The sequence below is a fragment of the Athene cunicularia genome (assembly GCF_003259725.1).
Source record: "Athene cunicularia isolate RWA chromosome 17 unlocalized genomic scaffold, athCun1 chr17_part1, whole genome shotgun sequence".
Lineage (NCBI taxonomy): Eukaryota > Metazoa > Chordata > Aves > Strigiformes > Strigidae > Athene > Athene cunicularia.
In genome coordinates, this window is record NW_020799122.1 from 1,740,174 (window position 1) to 1,757,865 (window position 17,692).

Here is a 17,692-nt window from a genome sequence, read left to right on the forward strand (position 1 = left end):
CGGAGAGCGGGAAAACGCCGCCTGGACCGCGCGGAGCGGAGTGCCCGGGGCCGGCAGCCTCGCGGCCCGCGTCTCCAGAGCCTCGGCTGCCAGAGATCCCGAGGAACTCGGAGGTTCGCACTACAGGCGCAAAGGAAGAAAGGCCCCTGTGGGGGTTTTTTTGCTGGTTTTTGAATTCCCGCTGTATAATGAAGACAACAAACCTCGGCGTCTCCTCCACGGCTGGGAGAGGAGCTCAGGGCGGGCCTGGGGTCATTTCTAAGGATGGCGGCTTCTGCGACAGCTCATCTTCACAAACTCCAGACGAGGATCAATCACACTCTTCTGATAGAGGCTGCTTTGTTCAAAGCAAAACTAAGATAAAAGACAAAAAAAACAACAAACCCGCACTGTTAATCCCAAAGCGCAGAGCTAGTCCACGTTGGTCTTTACTGCTCACTCACACACCACGAGATGCGTGAACCCGCAAAACACACCGACCCACAAAACCGTAGGTGAACCCTCCTCCCAGCCACGGAACAGTTAGAGATCAACAGGAGAAGGATCTGCGCGACAGGAGCACCAAGTCACATCACCACCTTTACACGCACGTGTTGAGTTTTAGAAGTGGAAAAAATTATCAGTGCCTATTGTTTTGTGAGAGTAACTGTAAAAAAGACAGAGCCCACACTCAGTTGTGACCTACTAAGTACCTCTAAATCCACATCACAATTGGATTAAATTAACCGTAATGAGAATTACGTACACTGCCTCACCCTTCCACTAATAATAGAAGGCAGGTAAAATGCCATACAAACTCCTAGTTTAAACCAGAAATAGGCAAGATAGCAAGGAATTGCTGTGGACAGACCTAGACTGCACATGAGGAAATCAACAGCAACCCTAGGACGAGCAGTTTGTATTATCTCAGCATCCTGGCAGAGCAGACAGAGGCTGACGGGCCATGTGCAGGGAAATGGGGTATTTACTGCCCTGGTTTTACCTTCGGTGCAGAAAGCAGAACAGTCACGGCAAGAGCGTTTTCACCACAAAACACTGCAATTCAGGAACAAATGGTTCACCTCACAATCCTGCCTTGGAATGCTCCAAAGATGATATATCATGTGTTATCAACCTTATCTGGACCACCCTGCCCGCACTTTCATCTCTGGTGTCTTCAGTCTGTTTTCCCAAGATCAGCTTCACTATTAGTTTCTTGCCAGTTACCACAACCATCTGGAACTCATTTCTCTCTTTAGAATCTCGTTTTGCTGTCGAAGGATGTAACCAGATACTGACATGTGCAGAATCTTTCTGCTCGGAATTTTTTTGCCTCACCTGCGTGAATTATCCTCCTAACAACTCACCTTTTCCAAATCAAAGCAAATACACATGAATCCATTGCACAACTGACACCGCAAGAAGCCATCACTCTTCCTTCACTGAATACAGCCACTTCTGTGAGCTGACTGTGCAACACTGCACAACAGTTGGGAAATAAAACTACCCAGAGTAATTTATGGCTCATATGTCTACCTGAAGGACACGCTCAGCTTTCATAAAAACAGAATTAGTGTAACAAATTCCCTCACACAAGAAACTGGAGGTCCTCCCACAGAGGGTCTGCTGCTACTGCTGTGCTGTGTGGCCTGTGGCACCTCATATCCCTGACAGAGCCATTAGCTACGAAAGACTTGCTACGCACTACCTAGAGTCAGAAAAGAGCAAAACTGCTTAACAGAGGCTAAACAATTAAAAGGCTCCAGAGAGGAACGTTCTTGGTGTCTCTCAGTACATCTGAGAAATGTCTCAAGCAGGAGCTTCTTGTGCTAGTGACTTGAGTGTTACTCTGGGGTCTTTATGTGGTCCTTCCGTCAAGTTAATGCCGATGGGTTTGACCTGAACTGCTAACATGGCCAGTATGTCAGCAATGGCACACATGCAGAAATGCTACAAATATCTTTTTGAATGTACTGATTCATGCATTTGTCACAACAGGGTTTGGACTTGAGCAGCCTGGGAAACGGCAGCAGTGTAAAGTTCTCAAAGCCTTCCACAGCCAGAGGTGAGACTCTCCTGCCTGCACCACTGCCAGAACACACATATTGTCAGTCCTGGGGGTTGTAGCAGGTTACAGGGGACTATCCTTTCGGAAAAAAAAAAAATAAAAAAAAAATCATTTGTTTTCTGTGACCACTGTTAACTGCTAGCACATCCAAGTGGTCTATCAGGACTTAAAGCTAACTTAGGGTCACTCAAAACCCAAGCTAACGAAGCCCATGTAGGTCAAGACATCCAACTTCCTTATAATAATCAAAATACCTTGATCCAGTGTCTACCTGTGAGGATATCAGTATTTAACTTTTCCAACGTTCATGGTCACAATTTTGTAAGATTTTGCCAGCACAAACGGCAGACCATTTCTGTGCTGGACCCTTGGGCATACAAAAGCCAGTCTGAGTATTAACCAGCTTAGTCCAATTAAAGAACCCTAATGCAACTCTGTTAAGCCCCTGATTTGTTAGGCTTGACTACATTTCCAAAGAAGGAGCACAATTGTGTGGATTTATCTGAAGCATAAGCTCCAAGTCCTTAGTCATCCTTGCTAAAGCCTTCCCCAAACCAGCCATGGTTTGTGTTACCTCCGCCTCGCTACAGTCCAATGTCAGTATAATCTGCTCTTTAACATAGTATTAAAACTAGAGCCAAAGGACACAGCTGCTTTCGTTGGTGTAACACTTATTACAAGAGACTTAAGGACAGCGTAACAGCAAGGCTTCTATTCTCAGGAGTAGGCAGGCAACTGGGCAAGCCGGAAAAGCATGCCATGAAAATGGGGCAGCACTAGGCAAACTGGATTAAGAGAAAAGGGATAGAGTAGCTCTGGGGTACTCAGCAGAACCCTTCTGCCCTCTTATTCTATCCTTTTTTGGATACTTTTCACAAAACAATCCTCTACATTTTTTTACAAACAGTTCAGAATGAACTGTGCAGCAAAGTACCTAAGCAAGAGTACCATCCAAAGAACAGTGCACACTTGCCTGAGTTTCACAGTCTTGCCTCACACAGGGTTTAAAATAATCCTAATGTGACAGATTGGACACTAGAGCGTGTGTGATATGATGGCCAACATCACAGACAGAAGCTGGTAACAATAAAGGCATTCCTCTCTCCTGTCATATGCACGTGTTGTCGCTGCCTACAGAGCCTCACCTTCCCTCCTTACAGTTCTGGAACCTCACTACTGAATACAAATCTATTTTTCTGAACTGAACAATGAAAGCGAACAGCGGCAAAATCTGCTTTTTTTTTTTTCCCCTAGTTTCATCCTCTGAAGGTTATTAGGCACAACCATAAACAAAGGAGTCCATATTAATAGTGGCTATGGACTTGGAACTTGGGGAGTTGAGCTCGTAAAGAAACAAACTTCCAGTTCTACTCAAAACCAGGGTGCAAGGCATGACTGCTTCAGTATTCTCTTCTGCTCTCTGCCACTGCTGAAAAGGGACAGGTATGGTTTTTTTAAAAGTCCAGGGTTTGGAATTTCAAGCCTACAGACTCACAGGTCAATTCTGTAAACAGAAAAGGCCAAATACAGTTTGGTGAAATAATGCTTGAGGGCTCTCTGGGGTCCAATGTCTAACTTGAAATTTGTTCTTTCCTGTAAAACCCGAAGTTACTGCCCTTGCCCTGCAGTGTCACTGCTTTTCCATGCAGCCACTAGATGCCCCTTGTGCACTGCACCAATTCCAGCAAAGGCCACTGTGAAAACAGGAGCGTCGAAAAGAAATTCAGGTATCCCCAGCACTGCCAAACCAACACAACCAGACACATGCTGAAACACTGTAGGACGGTGCCAAACGGCACCGAACACCAAGACCTACTGCAACATCCACACATCCACAGAGACAAGGAGGCGTTCTGTCAGTCAAAACCTGTCAAAAAAAAAAAAAAAAAAAAAAAAAAAAAAAAAAAAAAAATCACACAAAATTTCCCATCTCAAGGCATCCTAATTGCACTTCCTAGACACAATAAATCTGGTTTCCTACCATTGCTAATCAGAACTGCTGTCAAGGAAATCATGCTGCCTAATAAGAGTATTGAGCATACGACACTGGTCAGTTGTAGGTAATGGCAACGAAACAATTGCCACAACAAGAAAAGGCAGAAAGGTTGCTATTCCTTGCAATGCAGTACCTCGATAGAGCAGTGTAACGGGGGGTCAGAGTTCTGACCCACTGTCACATTCCTGGAGCACAATAAACACGCTCAGATAAAACTGTAGCGTTGAGGAAGAGGGCTGGCAGTCCAGTAGGACAATGGCAGAATGAACATCTATTTATGAGTCTTTCATAGGAAATATCTATGTGGGTTAAGACTGAACGTAGCATACGTATCCCATGTGTTATGTTTGGGGTCTAACTCTGCCCAGATCAACCCCCCAAGCCTGGCCATCAGGCGCCATCCTGTGGCAACGGGCTCTCCATCCTGTGACACACCAGAGACTGGTCTCAAACGCCAGATTTATGTCAGTCATACAGCTACAAGCTGTGCACAACACCTCGGAAATCCTGCCTTAACCGAGAAACTGCGACACCACCGGGTCCTCCTGAAAGAATACCATTTCTACAGAGAAATGACATCTTAAGCAGAACTTTTTCTAATCAGCATCACCAGCAATTTCTCAGAAGACTCCTGTATTGATCTGCAGCATATGGGAAGTCCAGGGTTAGGATTTGAGAGGACAAAATCGAAGCAGATCGAAGATCACCTCTTCTGCCTTGCAATATTGGCTGCTTGTGCAGAGATCTTCATTACACGCCTCATCCCAAAAAAGAACAAACTGTAAGAACCATAACCAGGATATCCATTACAGGCAGAGTACCTACAGCTTCCTCAGCAACCTGTAAGCTTATTCCCAACACACGCAGACCGGGCCGTCGTAAAGATAGGACCGTACTTCTGCCAAGTTATCGCTAAAGGAAGTTACAGGAGTCAGGCTCTAACCACGTATGTACCCTTTGATCTATGTGAGACCCTGCTGGAGTACTGCAGGTCAACCAAGAGCCTTTGATCCTCTTCCACTGCTCACAGCTGCCTCGGTGGAGGTGAATCCTTTCCAAGGGGCCTCTCTTGGCAGATGGGAAGATGAGAATGTCGATCAGCTAACGGGAAGCAGCTAACAGCGTAAGAAAGGTCTCAAGCGAGATTTTCTGCAGTAAAATGTTATAGCAGGAAGAAGGATGTGTCCAATACACTGCCTGGATCTAAGAGCGTTTTGAAGTTGCATTGACTATTGAGAAGCCTTCTTGCTGCTGTTTTTGTCAAACTGATCCAATGTGCTTGTAAACACCCCTTTTCACTCCGACTCTCACTGCTCAGAGGGAGCCTCTCAAGGCCACTGGAGGGCAGTGCTAGGCAGTTTTCTCATCTACCAGTCCAAAAACAGCTTTGAAAGGCAACTTTCTGAATTAGCATATGTTTGTTGCAAATGTCTGCATTGCTGGCAACCCTGGAGTCATGCTGGTGCCTAGGGCGCTTAACAGGCTTCAGGGGAAAAGCTAAATGCTCAGCCAGAACCAAAGGCACTACAAGCAGTGCCAAAGTAAGGGAGCTATGCCCTGCAGCAGAGCCTGGGTGAAAGGAAACTTGGAATGCAAAAGTTTGCACTCTGTGAAGGCCAAACACGGCGGTGGGGGAAAAGGGGAATTCTGGAAAATCCCCCAGCTGGACCTGAAAAACCAACACATCTAGCTGCACCATGTGAGCTGGGTGATCTGAAGCAGAGTCTAGCCTCAAAGCCTGTATATGACATCCCTCTCTACCATGGAAATGACTTCTGAATACTGCATAAATCAGCAAGCTCTGCCTCATTTTCCTTCCAGATGCAATCTCTGTTGCCTCTCATAGACTTCAAGCACACAGTCTGCTCTGTAACAAGGCCTCTGGGAAAAACTGGATATTCTTACCACAGTAGGTGGCAGGAGTAAAATGGATGCAGGCCACAGATGTGCCAAATGCTGAGGGATGAGTAATTTTCTCCAAGAAGCCGAAGATGTGGGGCTTGCTTTTGTGCATTTGCGCCTTAATGAACACCCCATTCAAGAAATACTCCTATTACCTCCAAATCTAACCCAGGTAGCTAAACAGATACATTTGCCAATATGAAGGCAAAGGACAACTTACAGAACCAGCCTTATGTTCAGTCTCCCCTCACAAGCTGGAGATATTGTCCAGCTACTCCCAGTATCTTTGTCTTGCACACTCCTGACTTCCTAGGCCACGTTTCACACAGCGTTAGCACAACCACTGACTGCCACAGAGCAGCAAAGGCCTCCCAGGTTAACTTCTGTTCTAAGAATATTTCACAGACTGAAGCTCCCATGTGAGTCCATTGTTTCTTCTTCACAGATATAATGCCCATACCTAAACTGGGTGTGCAGAAGTGGCTGGATCTGCTGTCACCAGGATAAGAGGGTCTGGCAGCCTTGCAAGGATTACTGCAGCATGCACTGGCACGTGGGCAGACATTTCATTTCGCTGAGATGCTAAATCCTGGTGTTTGCATCACCATCCATTTATCAGATTGCTTAACAAGCCTTTAAGAATGACAAATACAGATATTTACATAATTGTTAACAGCATTCAAGCTTGTTCTCATGGTCTTCACATGGTGCTTCATCCCAGCATCAATAAGACTGAATTGGTTTTATAATTAAGACTTGAATAATTAACATGTCACCACACTGGCAACAATTTTTCCAGATCTGCTCTGTATGTGTAGACCCTCTTAAGTCAGCAAATTTAACTTAATAAGCATATATACTTGTACTCCTGCTTCCTTCTGGCACAGAATGGTTTTGATGATGACCAACTATATTATTGCTACTTTGGCAGCACTAATGTCAGATCAGAACAATCTGAGCTGAGAGACAATCCCACATTTAGTTAATGCTCTCATTCTCTATTAGTACTGCTTCATTACTGCAAACGATTTTAAAATCAATGAGGGACCTGTACAATTAGATGTCATGGAAATACACCTTCCCTGCCAAAGATGGCTCAACATCAGTGATGATAAATACAACAGGTGACTTGTAGCAATATACTAAGCATTTTGCCAACCTCAGAAAAGCAAAAGTTTATGAGTGATCAGTTACAGGTCTTAAGATAGCAGTAGCGCCAAATCAAACTTTATTTCAAAGACATGGTAAAAAATAAACTCAAAAGATATGCCCACCTTAATTCTATGATCCTTGCAGACTTAAAACAGGCCTAATCCCTCATGTCTGCTTCTGAAAAATATCCTCCCTTGCTTCTAACTGCATAGCTGGACCACAAACAAGGGCAGGGAGAAGTTTCTAGGGCTTCAGCACTTCTCTCTGCCCTGTGGGAAGCTCTAGTTTGTTCCACTGCTCTTAGGGAGCGTGGTTTATGCACATTTTCTACTTCAGATCTTGCAACAGCAGGCAAAGCAAGCTCCTGCTGAGCTTCTGCAAAAGGTGATATTGATCTGCAACACAAGTGTTTGAATCTTTAGCTCTGCTAACCGGTGTGCTGAATGTGCACAGGAGCTCATCAGCACGTCTGAAATGAAATCTGCTCGATGGCCTCTGAAAAAAAGAAAAATGAAGCTTTTATAGCACGCTGAATTAAAACACCGTCTATAATCAAGAAGCCCAGCTATGATATCATCAACTTCCATATCCACAATACATCCCATTGCATGAGGTCAACATGGCTTTCTTGCTACAAAGGAGATGTGATGCCCAATCCTGGGTGCACATTACATCAGTTGTGATGACGGGAACGGTGCAGTTCTAGGTGGCTGACTGGGCACTTTAATATATGGAGCAGTTTTAAGCCGAGGGCCTCTGCTGCTCACGCTGGAATTCAAGAGCAATCAGTTCTGTGACTGCACTGCCAAAGGCCTCAGGTGTGGGAAAGGGAAGCAGCAGCAGCAAAGCCTGAAGCAGAAGAGTCCATATTCACGTAAGCACTCAAAAATTTACAGTCAAAAGTCACCTCAGCAAATTAAATCCGATCTCTAATGCCAATCCAGCCTTGCCATTCACCAATGATACATATAATTTCTGGAGAGAAACATGACATTAGACAGTTTATTGGAACTCTATCCATTGCATCCCTGAGAAACTCCACTGCAAGAAAGTCAACTCTATATATGCCCCAGTAAGAAGCAGCATCTTGTATCTTTAAGGAAGTTTTCCACACCAAGGCTAGTTTGTCAGCATCATTTATTATGCTTGAATGCTTTATGAGAGAGAAGCTGCAAACCCGACAATTTAATTGTCATTGCTTTGGGAGTGACTGCATATGTCAGTCTAGCTACACTATCTGGGCAAATGATGGATCTTTCTGCTTTCAACTCAGCTTTAGGTCCTCCTCTTTCTATTACAGGAGATGGCTTCCGAAAAACTTCCTTTCCTGTACCTGTGACCAGAAAGCAAGCCAAAGTATAGATGGCTGAACTTCCTGTAACAGCAGAACAGTTGCAGAAATTTAATTTCACTCCGTGGTGTATGAATTGATCTCTGGATCTTTTGCTTTGCTAACCTGTATGTTCAGTGAGTCACAGATGCTTCACGAGGGCCTATCAGTGCTTTTCAAAGAAAAATCTTTGGCTGAAGACTTAAAGTCCAGTTGATCCTAAAGCCTTTCGCATGCGTGACACTGAACCAAGGGACTTTGTGTACCTCTGCTAGCCTCACTTCCCAGAAGGTCAGTAGGGGAACCACTCTGGAGAAAACAGAATCCAAGAAGCAAGGAGAAAATCTCTTCAGTTGTGTGTGTTCTGAGAAAATGACAAACCACTATCACTTGTACTACGAGACAAAATGAAAATGTCTTCAATTACATTTCTACCTCTGTGTAAAGCTTGTTAAAACACAGGTTCCCTTCGCTTCTGAGGACAGACAATGTAACATGGAGATTAGCCACTACACAGCACCCAGTATTTCTGAGATTTCACAGCTTCGTTTCGCTCAGAAAGGTAAAAAGTCAACTTCCAATACTGTCAACTGTATAGGCTGTTACATTTCCTCTTATAACTTGGGGAATCATACAGCCATTTCCCTGAAATCTTGAAGGAGTTAAAGATCACTCTGACTTTTTTGTTAGTCAGAGTAAACCCTAAGTAGCCTTCAAGAGCACACACTACATGGGAATGACCGAGGAGTACATGAATGAGAGAACAAAACCAACCAAAATGTACGGGAGAAAGACAGGAATGTCAACACATTGTTTTTCTACCTTGAAACAGTTTCTTCTTATTCAGCAAGAGGTTATGTCCTTCAGACATGGTTTTAAAATAGTGAATCCATTCCTGGCTATTAACTTCAACACTGGTACACACTTAACTCCAATTTCCTTGTTTATTTTCCCTCAGTAACTTAACCCTATTGGCAATTTCTGTGAAAGTCTTAACGTTGACACTTTGTATTCCCACCACCAAATATCCACTAGAGTTAACACTGAAGTCAAAGCCACAGTTCGTTCTCTTTCCATGAATTTAAATCCCCCATTAAATTAGCCAGTAAAGACAGTGATTTGCTGATTCTGCCCAGCAGAGGACTCGATCTCTTGTCTTTTTCTACTGCTTTACAGAAACACTACTTCAATGACAAGCACATCCTTGTGGGCTGATAGAATCTCACTGTTAGGTCAGAACAGGTTCCTACAATTTAGGAACCAAATAACTTGTTTGAGCAGTAACACACAGGAATTGCCACAGCAGCGATGGACATAATGCTTCCCAATTCATTCATCCATCTTCAGCTGCAACTGAGTTTCCAGGGGTGAAATAAGGTCAAAACAAAGTAAAGAGGGAAATGGAATCTGTCCGACAATAAGCCAGGTGTCAGGCATCCAATCCACAGAGCCTGACCAAGGACAAAACGGTCATTCTCTGGTAGCTGTGGTGGGATGTTGGGAATTTTGAGCAGATGTTAATAGGATGAATACATACTAGTCGTACAGTCTCAGAATGATAATGCCTCTGAATACCAAAAGCATATTGATCTCCTGAAGTGCATAGTCAGAACATTTAATGGCTCTAGAGAGAGCAGGGAAACACTCGAGGGGAGGGGGAGGAGGCAGGCAGGGGGGGAGACAAAGAGAAGATGCTTTAGATTTAAGAGTTTTATCAGTTAAAAAAAGCCTTGGGGCACACGGGGAATGTTAAAACGCTACTGCACAAACAGACACATACTGAGGGATGCCAAGAATGTGCACTTTGTGCTTAGGAATAGAAGAATGATTTTACAGAACTTGTATGATTATAATAGGTCTAAAACATTTTTTCTAGGTAGAATATTAGAACCAGGAAGAACCTAGAGAGGAAAATGAATCCTAACTGCACTGTCCTGGTGGATCAAAACTGAGGGAAAAGAAAAGCTATCACTAGTGACGCAGAGAATGCAGATACTGTTCAAAAGAAATTCAAAGGGAAATTCTTTCTATTTTAACGACCTCAGCTGTTATTAGTAATGCAGATTAGGGCTTTGTTCTAAAAGGAGATCTCATTTCTAACCTGCAGTGTCTTTTTCAAGTGTGAGACATCTGAAAGCTCCTTTTTATACAAGGGCTCTGTAACTGGGAAATTCAATTCGTTCTCTTTGCTTTGATATCTATTTAGCTCAGCACCATACACACTGTCAAAAGCAAAATGTTATCCTCCACTCTGCACTAGAGGGCCAAGCAGTCCAACGGCATATGCTCTCTGCTCCCTGGTACTGATCCAGTGTTTTCACCATCTCACAAAAGCATGTACTGCTTTGAAGGAGGAGGAGACTCCAGGACAACAGGACCGCAAATCATCAGCTTTTTCAGAGGTGTTTTTCTTTTTTATGAGCTACAAATCAGACTAAACTACACTAACAGAAAGATCCTTCACTCTCAGCAGTGCCACCACAGGAGCATATCATAATTCCGTGAACTCTGGTCAATGGTATCATATATCCACCGAACCACTAAGGACATTAAGCAAACACATTGAAGAGATGAGAAAATATTCCAGTTGTCCTGAGCTTCATACTCTCTGACCACAAAACCGCACTCTCACATCAAATAGGGAATGAAACTCAAGGGACATTTTAATTCTACACCCCTGCTCTAATTAATAATCCTACTTTATCAATATTTGATGGAGAGCTGTTACTGCATCTCCTCTGACCATTACACTTTTCATACAATGCTCTGAATTACGCTGCTCTGTAACAATGTAGTAGCAATGTACTGCTTTTGAGGTAATACAGATAGAAAACATGGCACCTCCTCTCCTAACACGGGGCCTTTCCAGAAGGCCCTGCCTCAGTACCAGCCTAGGAGGTCAGCAGCTTTAGCACGTGCACCCAAGTAACAACTTATGCAAGAAGATACAGACTCAACCCTAAATGACCCCTCCCCTTTGTGGCCCACCCTCATAGAACAGAGTTATAGAATGCTCTGGGCTGGAAGGGACCTTAAAGCCCATCCAGTCCCACCCCCTGCCCCGGGCAGGGCCACCTTCCACCAGCCCAGGTTGCCCAAAGCCCCGTCCAACCTGGCCTTGAACCCTTCCAGGGAGGGGGCAGCCACAGCTGCTCTGGGCAGCTTGTGCCAGGGCCTCACCCCCCTCACAGGGAACAATTTCTGCCTTAGATCTCATCTAAGTCTCCCTCTGTCAGTTTAAAGCCGTCACCCCTCCTCCTATCCCTAACTCCCCGATCAAGAGTCCCTCCCCCCTTTCCTGCAGCCCCTTTCAGCCCTGGGGGCCGCTCTAAGGTCTCTCTGGAGCCTTCTCTTCTCCAGCTGAACCCCCCAACTCTCTCAGCCTGTCCTTACAGGGGGGGCACCAGCCCCCCCAGCATCTCCGTGGCCTCCTCTGGCCCTGCTGGAGCAGGTCCGTGTCCTTCTGCTGTTGGTGCCCCAGAGCCGGACCCAGCCCTGCAGGGGGGTCTCTCAGAGCGGAGCAGAGGGGGAGAATCCCCCCCTCGGCTCCTGCCCACACTGCTCTGGGCGCAGCCCAGGACACACTTGGCTTTCTGGGCTGCCAGCACACGTTGCTGGCTCACAGTCAGTTTTCCACCCACTAACCCCCCCAAGGCCTCCTTGGGGCAGCTCTCCAGCCTGTGTTTGTGCTTGGGATTGCCCCGACCTGTGCTCAGGACCTTGCACTTGGCCTTGTTGAACTCCGTAAAGTTCACTGGGTCCCACCTCTGCAGCCTGTCCAGGTCCCTCTGGACGGCACATCCCTTCCCTCAGCGTGTCGACCGCACCACATGGCTCGGTGTCAGCGGGGAACTTGCTGAGAATCCCTCAATCCCACTGTCCATGTCATCAGCAAAGATGTTGAACAATGCCACCATCACATGGAAAAGAAAATGTATTCACATCCTGAAAACCAAATGAAAACATAGACAGTGAGACAGTTGTCAACAGAGAACAGTCATTGTGTATGCTGGCGTAGACAATCATGGTTAATAAGGCACAACAGCAATTACGACAAGAAAAACCTCACAATTTTTTGCAGACTAAACTGTTGAGGAAGAGGACGTAGATTACACTGCGCTAAACGGAACAGAAACGCCTGTCCCTCACCACAGAACCTTCATTCATGTCACACAAACCCCCTCAGAGGAGTGCAGGATTGGGTATGCCGTTGTGGTTGCATTTCCACGGGGTCAAGAGGTTACTGCTGCTACCCAATTACTCATCAGCACAGTTCCACAAGAGAGTACTCCCCCTCTGCTTTGCATGCGTAACTGCAAATGCAATCACTCCCAAAACAGATGCTGTTAACATGATCAAGAATATTAACTCAGCAATTGCAAGTGCTTAAACTAATGTGAATTGCTTAGGTAAAAGGCAGCTCAAGAACAATTACATGCAGTTACATGAAAAGTAAAACATTCCACAATCCACATCACACTCTTTAAGGATCCTCTTCGGAAAACAGAATACATACTCAAAATTCTTCATTAGTGCAGAATCATTAAGATTATTCCCTGCTGCTGAAGAACTGAGACACAGGGAAAGGCAGTCCAAATTCTCAGATACAGAAAGGGCTTTTCTGTACATTCTCCAGTCTCTCAGCTTTTGAACACTGCACCTTTCATCTGCAAGGGATCTTACTTAAAACAAACATGAAAAATAAAACAAACATTTAAGAGAAAAATAACCTGCTGTCAGAGGAGAAGCACTCAGGCTGTGCATTTTCTCAGTGCTACCCAGCTTTTTTCTCTACAGGACAACTGTTCCCAAAGCGGAGGTAGGGCCTGAAGTATGGCAACATATCGGGAGCCTTACACCTTCTTGTCAGATTGCACATTTTCCCAGTTTGAGGCTTTTACTGCATTATACAATGCTGGTTATCACAACATGCATGTACCACTTCATGGAGAAATACAATAAGGGAGCAGAGAAGCAGATTCATTCATCCCAGTTTAAAGGATAGGCAACAGTGGCTTCCCTGCCTGAAGAGCAATACCACAGCTGTTATTGTTTACAGGAATTAAAAAAAAACCCAAACAAACAAGAGAAAAGATTACTTAAAGTCACCCCCAACCTTCAGTCCCTAAAGATTAACCACAGAAGCACGGCACTCTTCTTCTCAGGCTCCCTAATGGTAACCCAGTAGGGAGGGGGGGAAAAAGAAAGGAGTGGGGATGAGGGAAAAAGAAACAGTCAAAATCAGGTTTGGGACTCCATATAGGTAGATGTGTAATTTACTTATTTTTGTGTGTGTGAAGCCACCAAGCCAGTTGTTCCATTCAGAGCATACAAACCTGTAATCTCAGCACCTGGAAGTCAGCACTCAAAGTTCCAAGCCCAGCCAGGATTTCTTGTGTTTCCATTTTGCATGGAGCCCAGCGGAGACAATTTCTGTGGAGAGCAAGGCAAAGGGTTGGAGCACAGAGATATCACATCAAAGACGTTTTTACAGCTTTAGCTTGTGAAACATAAAGCAAAGGCATTAAAATGGGAAGATTAAAAGAAAAAGAACAAAGTTTTGAGGTATTCATTGGACAACAAGCAGCAAAGTGCTAGAAGAAGCCAGAGAGATTGCTAGTTACTATGCATCTTTTACACTTATCTGACTCAAAGCCCAATGAAGTAATTAAAGATAACCAGCAATTACAGCAGGCTTTGGTTCAGGCCCACAGAGAGCATGCTGCTAGGAAGCTGAGCCCTTCTACATTTCAGCAGATTGTGACAACCGTGAGATTGCCAAAGGTCACAAAAACTATGGAGAGAGGGAGTAAGTCCTGAATAACATCTGCCAACGAGTTAAAAACACTAGATGATGCAAGCTTTGAGGGAACTTTTATGTCCTCCGTTGTGTCTTTAGAGAGACGAAAAGATGTGGTTGCATTCTCTTTTTTCACAGCAACGATACAAGCACAGAACAGCAAACAGATGGAGGTGTCATAAGCAAAGTGTGAAAAAAGAAAAAAAGAATAGCGAGAGTCCCTCTGCTTGAGATTATCATGCTGTGAAATCCTGTTTGTAATGACCTGTCAGAAAAATGCCTCAATTACTAGAGGCTGGGATGAGCCCAGGTATGTAACCTCAGAGACAGCAGGTGCCCACGATCGGGGTGGTTATCCACGCCATAAAGCGGGGCAGGTCTCAGACCTGTGGCTCAGTGGTGTACCCAGCCCTGGCACGATGCTCCTTACAGGAATATTCATGGAAATGCTGAGTAGTGGAGCTCTTGAGAGTTGTCAAGTGCTAGAGTAGTGCTGTTGACTGGTTGTTTCTACCCACAAGTAGGGACAAGAAAACCAAACGGTAGAAAGTGCAAAAGAGAAATATTCTGTAAGCGAAAGGAACTAAATGTTATCAACACATAAATGGAAAAGGCTTAATGTGGACTATCAAAGACTGCATCCCCACCACAAAACATGCCAGCAAGATTTAACTGAGCAGTATGGATTCCGAGAGACACACTGTTTTATCTGTAAAAGGAAGATTTGAAGATGTTATTATTTAGTCTTTTTGCCAGGGGGTCCTTTATTAAAACTGCTGTAAATGAAAGCTTGCTCAGCTGAAGAGGAGCCTCTTTCCGCCATGAGCTGTAAAAGGATGTTAGTTTTCAATTCTGTTTTTGGAAGATGTTTCAGATATTGATTTCTACCTCATGCTCAACCTTAAGTTTTCTTCGCAGTTCCAGTGCTCAGAGCAGAGAGAAGCATTCTCCTGAATTCTTTCCTGACGTCACTAAACAGATCTTTTTTAACACAGTGTTGTCTGAACGGATCTTCTCAGTACTTCTCCATCCCATAATCCAGCAGCCATAACAAAACAGAGCATTTGGCAATGCTGAATTGCTCAAGGAAATCTGAGACTTCTTTCCGTGGCGAGGTCTCCCTCAGGGCCCCGCGTGGGTTGCAGTAGCACAGACAGTCGCTCTAAGTAGCTTGTATCCAAACACTCTGCTTGCTGGTGATTCGATATATAAAACGTTACACATCCAATGTTCCAAACAAAAAGACCCAAGGCACCTAAGAAATACTTTCCACATAGAGCACTTCATAGCACTGGAAGTACTATCATGCAATCCAGTCACAAACTACTGCTCTAAAGAAAAGAAATCCACAACCGAAAGGAACAGTGAGAAAGTTCAAGACGTAAAACTAATATTTTTTTTTCCCCTTTTTATTCCATGTGTAAGCCAGTCTTTGTTGCAGATCTGTATGAGAAAACAGATGTCACACACACTCATTTGCTACTCAGATACTATTCCTCCGAAGTGTGGTAGCCTAGGCAATTCAAGGCAGAGGTTTTGTATTGGTACTGTGAGATCTGTGTACTTCAAAAGGAAAACAAGTCAGGGTTGGTCTTTTTTTTTTTTCCTCTCAAGAGGCTACACCTTGCAAAGATGTTGCTACCAAGAGGAAATGAATATCTGCAGAACACACTGATATTTTCTAGCATCAACTGCAAAATAATCAGACTTTGTTATATCATTATGCATTTTTCCTAACACAATACTAATCCTGACAATCAGTTAGAACCGATGAGCGTTTCTGGCAGTGGTTCTCAATAGCTTCTGACTGAAGATTGTGGTCCCCACTCTTTCAACAAACTATAGATAAAGGCAAAGGAAAAGCAAAAACAAGGCAAATACCATCCCTGGCTCACCGAGTAATTTAAATATCCAAAAGTAAGTGTGGCTTTAAAGTCCTTTAATTATGTATTGCAAATGAATTATGTATGGAGCAGAGGGCATACAGGAATTCTGGAGAAAGCAGCAGCACTGTGCAATAGTATTTCCTCACCCAGCATAAGGCATAAATAAGCCCTGCCGCAGTTCACTCCAGTTTCATGGAATCCTGTAATTCCCAGAGAACCTGCACGCCCATTCTCACTGCAAGCAGCTGTCCCTCGTGCCCGAGAAATTCCCTGTAGCCCCCTCAGAAGAACACGTTTACATTGCTGCCGAGCAAAAACTTTCTGCTGTATTCTTTATTTAGCCCAAATACTGTTCAGGAATAACACAATACATTGGCACGTTACACCTATAAGCCTCTAAAGTCTAACTGACTACACGTGAAGTGTTTAAATACAGAATATACATCATGCCTTGCTCATCACTCAGTCGTTTCGCAATGTATGGCAAGTCCCAGAATTGTTCCGATTATTCTGGGACTCCCTAATCAGCAGTTTTACTGTTCTGTTGAACAGTATGACTGGTTTTGCCACTCTAATTCAATATTCACACCTCCACCATTTTTTGTGAGGGACAGAAATGAATCAGCTCTTATAATGTCACATAATCTAGCTATAGTGTCACTGGGAAACAAAAGCCAACTTTTTTTTTTTACTGTTGTCATGCTACAACTACACACATCGTGGTGACAACACCAACATTAACCATCGTATCAAGTTCTGCCAGAGCTACCTGTAGTGGACCCATAGTAAATGTACACGTACACAAATGAGCCATTAGTATGATGACTCCTGTGTTACATCCTTAATTCCATTCTCTTCTTTCCGTCTGCTTCTGTCTTCTATTTTATGTTCTTAATTTTTAAATGCATAGTTGCATACTATACATAAATAAATACAGACTTTTTAAGAGCAGTGTTAGTAGGTACATGATCAGTCCTCCCAGACAGTTTTACAGGCTGGTTTGTCCTTATCCATTGCAACAGCCAGACATCAACAAGAAACATTCTTGCACCTCCACCCTGCCACCTCTTTAGACTGGGTCTGTACCTTGCACTGGGCAAAACACTAAACTCTGCTCCCCAAAGCTAAGTTTCTAGCAGAAAACAGTAGCTGTCAACTTCAGATACAGTCACGGATGCAGGCTGATGTCTGTTTTGCACTGGGAAATCTTCTGAAACTCCAGCTCTAATTTTGCATAAAGACTATTTGTGCTTTTGTCTTTCCCTTAGGCACAATGACCTTCCCTTGAAGCAGGGACATTGCTGGCCTGCTGACGAGCAGTGCGGCTTTGCAGCCAGACCCGCTCCGGCTGGGGCCAACGATAGGCAGTGAAATCTAACTGCCACTTGGTGGCAGAGGTTAGATACCATAATTACATTTCTGGTTCCAAAGAATGCATCATGCATGCTTATTCTCTGCCCAAGGTGACTCTCAAGATTATTTCTTGCCTCCTCATTAATTACTATACATATTTATAGACAAATTAAAGATTCAAACTTAAACATTTATTCAATTAATCACTTTGAGTTCTAGTAGAATA

The 17,692-nt window shown here is 44.1% G+C and overlaps 1 protein-coding gene across 3 annotated transcripts in view; it reads right to left on the reverse strand.

Annotated features, from left to right (window-relative positions):
• CRB2 (crumbs 2, cell polarity complex component) overlaps positions 1–17,692 on the reverse strand; it is a 71,854-nt gene that overhangs the window by 39,614 nt on the left and 14,548 nt on the right. The window lies entirely within an intron of this gene.